Source organism: Aptenodytes forsteri, unplaced genomic scaffold, assembly GCF_000699145.1.
Source record: "Aptenodytes forsteri isolate BGI_AS27 unplaced genomic scaffold, ASM69914v1 Scaffold99, whole genome shotgun sequence".
NCBI classification, from domain to species: domain Eukaryota; kingdom Metazoa; phylum Chordata; class Aves; order Sphenisciformes; family Spheniscidae; genus Aptenodytes; species Aptenodytes forsteri.
In genome coordinates this window covers 2120891-2132655 of record NW_008795321.1, presented here as the reverse complement: position 1 = coordinate 2132655, position 11765 = coordinate 2120891, and positions in this window count along the sequence as shown.

Sequence of the window (11765 nt, the reverse complement as noted above, 5' to 3'; positions counted from 1 at the left end):
AAATGCATCTTTGTAGCTGGAGCACAGGACCAGGAGCCAGGAAATCCTCAGTCCTAAACCAGGACCCTAAGAAGGATTGCTCTTGTGGCTTTGGCCAGCTCACTTAGACTTCCTTGCTCAGCGTGTTTGTTTCAACCGGGGAGCTCAGAGATGAGCACAGTTTGTGGAGAAAGAATATATTCAACCCACAGCAGGGCAGCAGAGGGACAAATGGCACCATTAATCACCGCTGAGCAGGGAGCAGGGATCCCTTCCCCTCAGTCCCCAGGACTGATCCTGGGCAGAGGAACCAAAAACTACAGGAACCCACAACTGGGGCAGGGAGAAGAAGTGTTTCTCTCCAGAGTCCATGCAAGTTTTGGTGGATCGGAGCCCAGTCTAGATGTAGTTCACATGTGGCAGTAATCAGTGTTTCATTAGAGGCCCAATCCATGAAAAAAGCCTGCGTGCTACCTCTGAGAAGCTCTTATTGTACAAAGCACAGAGAGTGTCAGCCTTGGACCTCACCAGCATAGTCAATGCTCACTGCATGCAGGTCTGTGTCAAAGAATGATGTGCACTGGAACAACCACATGGGTGAAATGCCACCCTGGACCACACACAGCTCCAGGAAGGTCCACGAATTAAGCTCCCTGCTCTGGGCAGCAAATTTCCATTTCAACCGATTTCTCCCTGGCCAATCTTTTCTCCACCTGCCTCCTTCTCTGTGTTGTATTTTATACATGAATGGGGGAGCACACAAAAGCCGAAGAATGCCCTAAGTGGAGGTGATGATGATTATTAGCCCCTCCTTTGTCCACCTCTGACCTCGGAGGATAGGAAGGCTCACCAAGCACAGCCCTCATGCCCAGCTTTGCATGTAGCTTGCCTCCACTTCTGCTCCACCTGGGACACAATGACTGTGCCTCTGCTGCTGTTTACCATGCCCACACCATCCCTGCAAGCCTAGGAGACTCAAGGTGTCCATAAGGTGCCATACGTCCCTCCCTGCATCCATGTTGCTGTTCTCCCTTTTCTTTGCAGAGAGATCCCCCCAAAACTCAGTTCCTCCCTCTGCAACTCTAAAAATGCCTGCAGGGGATGCAGCCCCTCCGTATCTAAGTCCCTGATTTGAATTCCTCCAGAATATTCCCGTTACACACCAGCTGTTCAGACTATCACATAAGCAACAGCCTCAGCAGAAAGACCAAGGCCTGCAAGGACAGAGGAAGTGAGCTAAGCTCTCGCCCTCCCCAAGTAATCCTTCCAGACCAGGGTGGAGGTACAGTGGCTGCAGCCGCTATGGGAAGTTTTAAAGAGCCACCCTGAGCTGTGTTCAGGCAATGAATACCAGACTTCAGTCTCTGACCTGTTGTGTTAGCATTATATTTATCTTTTGCAAGCATGGAATTCAATTCACTGCACTTTAAAAAATGTGTATTTTAAATAGGTCAACCCTGAAAATGTACTTGTTCTCACAGTTTCACATCAGCTTTTTGCACAGCTGCCAACAGCCTTCACACCCCCTTGCCTAGCCCACCTGTGTAAACACTAGGAAAGTTTCTCTTTGTGAAGCACAGGTAGGGTCTTGTGGCTTGATAATGTGCAAAAAAAGGGACAGAGACTTTCTTTGCAACACCAGATATGGGAGGGATCTACCCCATCCAAGTCACTGTGCATTTGAGGGTAGCTTTTAAACTTCTTTTATAAATAACCCTTGTTTCAAAGTATTGTATGAGACATGTCTGACATTTCTGACCAAACTAATATTTTTAAAGCCTCTTTAAGTGGTTTCTGATTGAATGGCATTGCAGAAGGCAGTTGATATGCAACAAACACTGCACCCCCTATTTGCCTTGTTCTGTGCTTCTTACCTGTGCTGAATAACACATTTTTATACAAATGCTCCTGTTGATTTCAAAGAGCTTAAGTATATAAGAACATATTCAGCATGAATTAGAGTTGGTGAATACATTCCTCCCATTCTTCTTTCTAGGTTCAATGAGAGAATGGACATGAATGCGGTGAAACTGGAAAGAGAGCAACAAGCTTGTTATGGGACAGGTTTTGTGGGCATGATCTGAAAGATGGGCTGAGGAACATCCAGGTACAAGATCCCCAAATCAGTGTTTCCAGGATGGCCTCTTGAATTCACTAGTCAGTGTTACGCATTTGGGATTTACCAGGCTTATGTGCTATTAACAGGCTTACTGAAGAGGAATAGCATGTTTCTTACGGAAACGTAAACGACCAGCCACGTCAGTAAAAGTGTGATTGCCCTGGAAAGGAGGAAGAAGACAAGGAATAAGTCATTTCTATGCCACGCCACAACAGAAATCCTTTCCATAACAACTTCTCACAAAATTGATGATGCGAACTCATTGTCCTTTCACCTTGGACCTGATTCCTTTCTCAGAGAAGTTCTGTTCAACAAAACACCATTTTCTGCAGTAAAACAACTCTGGATTCACACCACAGCCCTATGAAGAGCTGTCTAGAAGAGGATTTATGCACTGTGTGTGGCCTATGTACAGCAACTTTACCAAGCTTTCCATGCCCAAGCTTGCTCGTGCTTGGCAATGAGAAGGCAACCAACCAACCCAAGGCAGGGCTGCTGTTCAGCTCTTGTTCCATCTCAAACCCAACCCAGCACCCAAATCTCTCATGCCTGGCACAGCAAAAGGAGTGCTTCTCTACATCGTCCGCATGGCTGCACGTGGCCATGAGATGCTCTGGTGCTGAACTGGAAGCAAGACTACACAACTTGCTTCCTGCTTTGAGTGACTGAATTTGAGCTTTTGGAACAGGCTTATTATTGTCCAGCTGTATTTTAGATGCCACCTTGAGACCAAGAAATTCAATTTGTCTGTTTAGCCAGAGGCAAAAATCATTCAAATGCTATTGCAGGAGAAGATAAAAAAAATTAATTATGGGGGAAATCATGTCTAGCAAGCTTGCTTATAGGTCTTGTTTAACCAAAGAAAGCATGCTGTGTCAGGCAACGTACTAGCCAGCATGTTTTAACAACTGCAGAGAGGAATGTTACTTTGCCCATGTCACGTCCCAGGACAGTGAGCACAGGGAGAGGATGTTAATACATCACACTCGTTTCTATCCATTTTCTTCCCAACTAAGGAGAAAGACAAGCAATTGAGGCCATGCTCTAGACACCCCCTCCCCTTCATGAATCCCTGGATTCACTGAGGCCTTTCTGCAGAGAAAGGCACGTACCACTGGGTAGAAGGGAAGTTTTTCAGGCAGATCTGAGGAGTCACATGTCGGAGCCTGTCTATACTGTGAATGCAAAGGGTATTGTGATTGTTTTATGGTTCTCAGAAGGTATAAAGTGATTCAGTGACCTGAGCTGCTCGGTTACATTTGTGGAAGAGAAAAAACGCTGGACATGTGCCCATTCTTGCTTCTTCCTAATGCAAAGGCGGGCCTGAACACTTTTGCCTTTTGGAGAGATGTAGGGCAATTTGCCTGCTTGTTACTGTTTTCACATTAAGAAAGAGTTTTGCGCAGCATGGAAGAGGCTATAAACACCAGTAGAAGCACTGATTAGCAGCAATAACTGGTAGCGAAGAGGGTGAAACTGGGTTAATTGAGGCTGTCTAAAACTCTCTAGGCATTTTCAGCATGATTCACACATTCCAAGAAGAAAAGACCTCCTAGGTAATGAAACAGCACAGTTGCTCCTTCAATTAATAGCCAACAGTGGTCCTGACTGACATCTCTGAAGGTCCCAGGAGGATTGCCAGTGAAACCAGGGCAGGAAAGACTTGGCAGTCTCAACAGTCCCAGAGTTAAAAAAGCCAGGGAAGGTCAATCTGAAAGCAGTTTCAGTTCCTCCTAATATATTGGAAAGAAGTATCTTTCAGAAATTTGAAATTATGGTATACTTGACATTATTGTATTTAGCATCATGATTGCTTACCTCCTCCTGATTCAAACCCACTTTTCCTCTCTGCCTGTTCTTTCTGAAGTGCTCCAGTGGCTCGGCCAGGGCCATCAGAGTGAACAGACACAAATCATTTGTGCTGTGTTTCTCACTGCAGACTCCTACCACAGCCAGCACACACTTCAACATTCAAGTGACAGGATTTCACCTTTAGCCTTTGACAAACTGAAGGCTATATTGCCCAGGCACAGGAACATGTTGCTGTAGGACATCCTTAATTTTCCCCACCCACACTCACAATGTTGCTTTCAGAATACAAATAACAAAATGAAGCAGGAGCACCTGCTTCCAGAGGAAGAAATTGTATTTGCCTGTTATAAACCAATCAAGATAATTTAAATCAATGAACTTGCTGTAACTAGGCACAATGGCTAGTCAATCTAGTTTTACGATCTGTATTTACCATTAGTCTTAACTACACCGTGTATTTTTAAAATAAAATCATGTCTTGATTTTATAGACTCAAATATGCTAACCCAGCAAAGGCACGTAGGTGAAAAGGAGTGTCCTTTGCTATTCAGTAATGAGGTCATTGACTTAACGTTGTTGCATGCATTCCTGAGGTATATCAATTCCTGAGGTATATCACCAGCTAGAGGACTTCGCTGACTGATGACTCCATCCTCTATTCAGTTTATTCCTGCATACATCTACAAGGCAAGCACTACAACACGGAGTACCAGTAATGTACCTGTTTGCTGATGTTGTTGCTGTTTTTCAGTATTCTTTTTCTTCCTTGGTTTGGTCTGGTCTCAGGTTGTACGTGTCAACATCATTGTGTTTGTGGTGTCGAAGCATTGTCTCCTTCTGAAGAAACAGTGAAATTATTTAACTATGTCTCTTTACAGTCTGGTATTCCACGAGCCAGGTGAGATAGGGTGTGAAAGTACAAAATACATCTCTGCACCCTCACAGTCCTTGCAAATACACAGCAGTGAAGATGTTTTTCAGTCTTCTGTGCTCTCGAGGCCTCTTTCCACCACACACACACACATATACACAAAATGTGGAAAATTAAGAGCGAAGCTATGAAATCTTCCACTCTTACAGTTACGAGCTCCTGTTAAAATCACAGGCGTCATCTAGTGGGCACTGGGAGAAATAGGGAGCACCAGCACGCCGCTGATGGATGCTTCAAGGAGGCATAAGCAGAGGGTCGGAGCAGAGATGCAGGCAATACCGCTTTGCAGCCAGCGGAGGAGAGCAGCGAGGACAAGCTGGTCTCACAGCTGCGCTGCAGTCTGGTCACATTCATCACAAACACCCAGGAGCTACCGCAAAACGGCCCCGTTTTTCTAATATAAACTGCACGGGTGATAAGGAGGCAGCCCTAATTCATGCTTGCCATAAGACTGAAAACACATGAACTTGCAAAAAAAAAATTTAGATCGTGTCTTCAAAGGGAATGGAAGAGAGGAAACCACTCTTCTGCCTCTCCGTGGTTACTGTGAATTCATGGTTTGTTGTTGTTTTATTAATTTACAAATGGTGAGTGGATGCAGAGAAAGCAATGCTTCTGAGGGTGGATCATCACCTAAACCAACTACTCATGTTTGAAAGACAATTTGTAAATTTTTTCAGTGTTTGTGCAGAATAAAGGATGACTTTGTTTGCAGTTGATTAATTATTATCTTTCAAATATATGTCCCCTGTTACCTAATTAAGAGCATCTCAGGCATCATGACAGCATTATTCAAAATATTGATATATTGGATGGCAACAGCAGAAAACATTTTAAGACCTGGCCGAAGATCATCGTAAGATTCAGACGGCTGTGCTTTCGATTCGCACTTATCAGCAGAGGGAAGCAGCCTGTCTATTCACAAATTTGAGCTTTATTGCAGCAGCAAGGAAAGCTGATCGTGGTATTAATCACCATGAGAACATGCCACCGTAGAGAAGGGGCTGTGGGCCGAAAGCTAGCTTTAAGCATATAATAACTGTGCCCCTGCATAAAACATGAGTTTTAAGTAACCATGTGAATGCCACCAGGCTGGGAATGTGTCTGCAGTGTTCACACAGACCAGTCCATCCAGAGCCTGACCTGTTGGTACACAACAGCAGCTGTAAAGGGTAAGGGCAAATTCACTGGGCAGGAACCTGTGAAACAGATGCAGGGCTAGCACTGCCAGCCTGCAAATCATGCCTTCATGTGTCCTCATGACCCCATGCCTGTCCACATGAAAGCACTCTATTTGCTAAAGTCAGATTACTTGTGATATATAGGAGGCTTACTCACACCTAGCATGAAAAGCTTACAGTAGGATGCTGCTATAAGGAACACAAGTCCTATAGCCTTAGTTATAAAAGACATGCATTATCAAACTTGAATCACAGCAATACTACCAAATAGAAAAAAAGCATATGTCAGGGAATAAAATGGGCCTTTTAGTGGGCTTAAGGTATGAACCTGTGTTGGAGTAGTCACAGCAGGAGGCCAGCCTCTAGCCCTGGGGGTGTACACAGCTCTGGAAGGAGTGGCTGCGGGACCAGACGGTGGACAGAAATTGCAGGGTAGTAGTGACGAGGGAATACGTGGTGCCTCAACCACGTACTGATGGAGAAAGAGTGCTCAGCAGCAACAAACTCCTCCTCATCACCTGCTGTCATAGCAATTCCTCAAGCACTGTATGAAGCATATCAAAGCTGTCAGGAAGGAAGGCTGTTGGGAAGGTGGTTGTGCTCCTTCCTCCCTCGCACTGACCAGCAGCATTAGCCTTGTGTCCAGGGAAAACCCTTTGCTCCTTTGAGGGAAGGTACAGAACAGTTTCAGGTTTGCCTGAGAAGTCAGCTCTACACATCCCATCTCTGGCTGCTTGGCATTTCCCTCTTCTGTCAGCCAAGGTAGTGTGAGCACTATGAGCAGGAGGGGAACCTGAGGGATAGATCCTGCTCTGGTGCTGAACACCTGCAGAACTTAGTAAGAGTCAGAGGCTCATCAGCCCTACTGTGATTTATTAGCTGTCAGAGCCATATCCACGGATGCCAACTACAAGCCCAAATGACTATAGCTTATATGTCAGCCCCGTTGCCTAGTTTGCTGGTGATCACTCTAAAAAGAACCACCAAACGGTTTGCTTCAGGCAGAGGGACCTGAGAAGTTGCACATCCCTAGCAAGGGACCATTGAATCCGTCAGGGAGGAGAGGGGAGCAGCAGGCTTAGGAGGTCTCTGGCAGTGTGCAGGAGAGGCTCTGAACTCCAGGAAGATGTCAAGGGAGAGACCATGAGGGGTTTACATATAACCCCTTACCTTGGCAGTGAAGGGGTGGGAGCAGCAGGGATGTTCTCTAGCTATGTTAGCCCTTCAGCTTACTTGAAGTCTTGCAGCTACACTTCAGATCCGGTTAACTTTCCTTTCCTGGGTCTATCTGGTCACATACTGTGGCACCCTTAAAGCACAGTTTACATATAACATGGGAGAAATGAAGCAAGTAATCACAGCCCACAACCTGGTACTTGTGCAAACAGGCATCAAAAAATTAAAATCCTGCCACAGCCACTCCATTTATGCGTCTCTAATCTTTTTAGGGAGAGTATTTGCTACTCTCCTGCTGCTGGCCAGCTCACACAAGGAAGTATGAGGGAATCCTTCATGCCTAGCTAGAGTATGTGTGCATGCAGCTTTCTTAAAAGTACTTTTAAACACCTCACAGTCTCCCTCAGGAGGGGACAGCACCGCTTCCCTGCAACAGCCCGTAAAAGTTACTTGTGGGCGAAAGACAGATGTAGCAGTTTCTAGCCCCACATCTATACTTTGTTTTTTATCAGGCTTTGAGCAACTAGCCTATTTCTGAATGTAGCTCTGTAATAAAGACAGGCCTCAGAGTCTATCCCTCTCTGTTAAGGCTACCACAGCTGTACAAAGTGGAGCAAAGAAGAAGGATTTGCCTTGTCAGACTCTCCCAAGAAGTGTAGGAGGCTGTAGGAAGGAAAGTGGCTTCCAGGGAAACAGATGGAAAAGCAAAAGCACAAAGTAGAATTTGTTGACTTGCATCCTGACATAAATGTTGTTTAGCTGCACAAGATTGTTTTGTCATGCTCTCTGTTCTAAATTGCAGTTAAAACCTGAGGAGTGTGCTTGGGAAGAGGCATTGTACTGTATTTGGGTCAGATGACTTATTAGGAGCTACAGCAATTCCTGTACTTGAGGAGAAGTGACTTTCCTTGACACTCAGGAAAGTGAGTAGGGAGGGTAAAGCAGAAAGAAGATGCTCTGTATACTAAAAAGTAGCCCACAAAACAATATTTAGGCTTTTCAAATTTAATTTTAAACTTAAGCATCTGTACACCCTCCCTGTTCTCACACTAAGGTTTCTGTGGGACCATAAGCCTTCTGCTGAGATGTTCAAGTTCTGCCTAAAAGAAGTCAAATGCTATGGTCCCAGATTACCTGCAGAATCAGGAGCAACAGCAAGGGGTTGTAAAAATACAAAAGCCATTAAAATCATGGCTGTCTCTGAAACTGGTAGAAGCAGGTTGGATTTAGCTGAAATGTGGCTCAGATATGCTCTTTTGGCTAAACTAAACCATTTCAGGGAGGTTGACGCTATCACTTTCAATGAGGAGTTGCCCAACAAGAGAGCAATATCCACTTGTGTGCTATTGTGTAGTGAGTATCTGTCGTGGGTACAGGTAAATGCCACATTTGAACACGTTCTGGGGTGAGAACATGCACAGTGGGAACCCGCTGCACCCTGCCAGCAAGGACACCCTTGCCAAAGCTAGGCACTGACACGTGTCTTGGGAGCTCTTGAAAGGTTTATTCTCTTTCAGTCTGGAAGATGACACAAACTTGAAACACTGTCGTGTGGTCAGCTACATTTCCCCGTAGACAACAGCTGACAGTAACAGTATTTCTTTGGAGCAGGCATGTGTTCATGTGTAGCACGAATCACTGTTGGACTTCCCGTCTCCAACCTTGATATCCTTGAAAACTTTTATCCAAACAAGGACCGATGGTACACTCAAGAACAGTTATTTCACAAATCTGTCCTTTTGGAAGTTTTGACACACTAGTACTGATATACTGGAGCTATTTTTAATTTACTTTATTCACAATATCTGCAAATAACATTTCCCCATTCTAAAACCCAGCCTTTTTGTGATTAAACCTATTTGATAACAACATTGCCTCCTAAGCAGGAAGGTAAAATAATCTGGGAATGAAACACTGTATAGGGCTTTTGGAGGCTGACATCTGAATGTACTTAGTGGAGAGGAAACTTCTCTTTTTTTTTTTTCTTCTTTACTTTCATTTCTTGCTTCTTTTATCCTTAAGCTCAGCAATAAACTAGCACTCTATGGTTAAAAAAGTCAGGAGAACAGATGTATGGTACCAGTGCATCAGAACCTGTATTTCAGCTATGGAGTGTAAATTATAAGGAAGTCCTTCCAAGAAGCTTTGAGAGTATCTAGCTAGCTTTTGTTGTGATGATATTGCAATGACAAAGATGGTGATGATGATTATCATTATCATTATCATTATTATTATTATTCTAGTCACTTGATTACACTAAAGTAAACACTTCAGTCAAAGTTCAGTCAGGGTTCACCATGCAGCTTGCTGCTTTTAAGGTGAGTCCTGAAGAAATTTCACTGAGCACTGCACATTTTGCAGCATGTTTCTGTTAGTCCCAAGCCAGGCTTCTTACCAGGGGCCTGCTTGTCCCTCTGCTAACTCTGCAAAGTATCTGAAGGCCAAACTACATTACCAAGCATCGTGCAATAAATGTTGAGGATTTTGGTGTTAGCAGCCACATGCTAAAGTGATTTTACATGGCTCCTTTCTCTTTCCTGTGTCGTGGTTTAACCCCAGCTGACAGCTGAGCCCCACACAGCCGCTCACTCACTCCCCCCCGGTGGGATGGGGGAGAGAATCAGAAGAGTAAAAGTGAGAAAACTCATGGGTTGAGATAAAGACAGTTTAATAGGGAAAGCAAAAGTCACGCACACAAGCAAAGCAAAACAAGGAATTAATTCACTTCTTCCCATGGGCAGGCAGGTGTTCAGCCATCTCCAGGACAGCAGGGCTCCATCACACGTGACGGTTACTTGGGAAGACAAACGCCATCACTCTGAACATCCCCCCCCTTCTTTCTTCCTCCGCCAGCTTTATATGCAGAGTATGATGTCATATGGTATGGGATATCCCTGTGGTCAGTTGGGGTCAGCTGTCCCAGCTGTGTCCCCTCCCAACTTCTTGTGCACCCCCAGCCTACTTGCTGGTGGGGTGGTGCGAGAGACAGAAGAGGCCTTGGCTTTGTGCACAGACTGCTCAACAATAACAAAAAGATCTCTATATTATCAACACTGTTTCCAGCACAAATCCAAAACACAGCCCCATACTAGCTACTATGAAGAAAATTAACTCTATCCCAGCCAAAACCAGCACACCCTGGCTTGTCCTTCACTCTTTTCATGTACATGTCCCATTTGGGAGGGAATATGTCTAGTGATTACATCATGTGGAAACTTGTTTTTATTATATTTGGTTAAGGATACTTTACCACAGAGAGTGTGGGTTAGCAGTGAGAGAAGAGAGTCAAAATGCCTGTGTTGGGTGTCTGGATGCGGCGCTGCCTCAGGGTGTGGTGCTGGGCAGACCATGAGACCAGCCTCTGCACCTCACCTCAGCCCCGGGTGAGACATTCGCGACAGCCACCTGAGGACAACTCAGGGCAAGTGGCCTGTCCTGGTCCCTCCTAGATCCTGCTTCACCCTGCTGTCCCCAGAAGCCACCTGAAATCAGGGCAGCCAAAGGTCCATGCTCTCCCCCTGAACTACCGCAGTACCTCCTCATGGGTTGGGAGCTATTAGTGTCCTTATGAAGTACTTTGAGATATCAGGGCAAAAAAGGATACACAGCATTTATCACTGAAGTTTGCCAACCTTAGCAAGGTGTATCTACCCTCAGTAGGAGGCTGTGGAGGAGACACCAAAAAGGTGAACAAGCTTTCCCAAAGCACATCCCACAGGGAGGTCTCTCCTGTTAGGCAGGACACAGCGTACCGTGCTCCCTCTGCCTAGGAAGATTGTCAGTGCTCTGGAAACCTGTGTATACTGTGGGTGGACTGTGAGGGTCTTGCATTACTTTGTTAACCCAGTGATCTATACAGATGGAGGTGAAGATGCCCATTTTTAAGCATTTATTAGTCAGCATGTGCTTCTTCCCAGCAGGAAGAAGTGGCACATCAAGCTGCTAGCTTGGCAAGGAGACACTCTGATACAGTAGCTGCATCAGCAGATTCAGCCTTTCCTCTCCACACACAGAAGCCAGTGCATTAACTAGGCCTTTGACAAAATTTTCATGACACCAGGGCTCCTGATGCCAGAGCATTACCCCATCACATCTGTCCTTGTTTGTGAAGTGCTCTTCTCCCACTTTGCAGGTAAGGAATGGAGAGAGGAGTTTCACCAGCAGCTATGGTGGGAGCTGAACTGAGCTCTTAGGTCACACAGCACACCTACAGTGCATCCAGGGCCAAGCCACTTGTATTGGGTTTGCATGACAAGGTTTTGGTAGCAGAGGGGCTACAGAGGTGGCTTCTGTGAGAAGCTGCTAGAAGCTTCCCCCATGTCCAATAGAGCCAATGCCAGCCGGCTCCAAGATGCACCCACTGCTGGCCAAGGCTGAGCCAATCACCAATGGTGGTAGCGCCTCTGTGATAACATGTTCAAGAAGAGGGGGAAAAAAACCTGCACAAAAGCAGCCAAAGAGAGGAGTGAGAATATGTGAGAGAAACAACTCTGCTGACACCAAGGACAGTGAAGGAGGAGGGCGAGGAGGTGCTCCAGGCGCCAGAGCAGAGATTCCCCTGCAGCCC